A 985-nucleotide genomic window follows, 5' to 3' on the forward strand; every position below is an offset into this window, starting at 1 on the left:
TGTTGTTATTTTTTGGAAAGGTCATAAGACATTCTTCTGATGTTCTGTTTTTCATCTCATGTTCTTCGTAGCGTTCTTCTGTTGATACTTTTGTCTTCTTCTGATGTTCTCCTGACTTTCCTCTAATTTCCTTTCATCGAACAATAAAGTGTCAAAAGTGGTGAAACCAAAGGCCAGCAATTGAAACACTAAAGATTGCACTTAATGCTCATTTGTATGTTTGTAGTTTTGACTAAACCAAGTAATTGTTTTCCTAATCAAAGCTGTAAATAGTCGCTAGTTTTGCACCCCCGCCTGTACATAAACGTGCAAAATATACATCATGTATTTAAATACTGACTCGTGTGACTCTATTGGATCAGTTGAAGTATTTACATGGCATTGAATGGTGAAGACTTTTTTCTACTTTTGTTTTTAAATTGTGGTGATGCTTGTGTCTGTGTATATATGACACGTGTATATTTATCTACGTTGTATTAAATGTTATGTGGCTCATCTGAAATACGCGGTTACGGGATTCTTTCCCTTTTGTATTTGCTAAAAAGAATGATACGATCAAAACGCAGAAAATGTAAATACACATTTGATGCTGTGCAATAAAAAAGTTTGTATCTCAAAATTGTCTTCTTTTTTTTTTTTTTTTTATCTATGAAAGCAACAAAAGTATTGTTCTTGTTTTAGCCAACAATATTATTATTATTATTATTTTTCTTTCCGGGATTTGTTTCACCATTTCCCCTGTTTGTAATGTAAAACACATTGAAAGTTGATCAGCATTTTCTGAGGACTATTTGGGGTTTGTAAAAAGAAAAAGAAATATATATATATATATATAGTAGCTAGAAATATACTTTACTCATTTATGCTGGTTTAGATTTATTAAACTGTCCACCAAAAAAAAAGGCACAACACTTGGTGCTTTTGAGGTTATTTCAACCAGCTCTCGCGAGATGTGTGTGACGTCATCATCATGCGACTTGTCAAG

The sequence above is a fragment of the Vanacampus margaritifer genome, chromosome 7 (genome assembly GCF_051991255.1).
Source record: "Vanacampus margaritifer isolate UIUO_Vmar chromosome 7, RoL_Vmar_1.0, whole genome shotgun sequence".
Classification (NCBI taxonomy): domain Eukaryota; kingdom Metazoa; phylum Chordata; class Actinopteri; order Syngnathiformes; family Syngnathidae; genus Vanacampus; species Vanacampus margaritifer.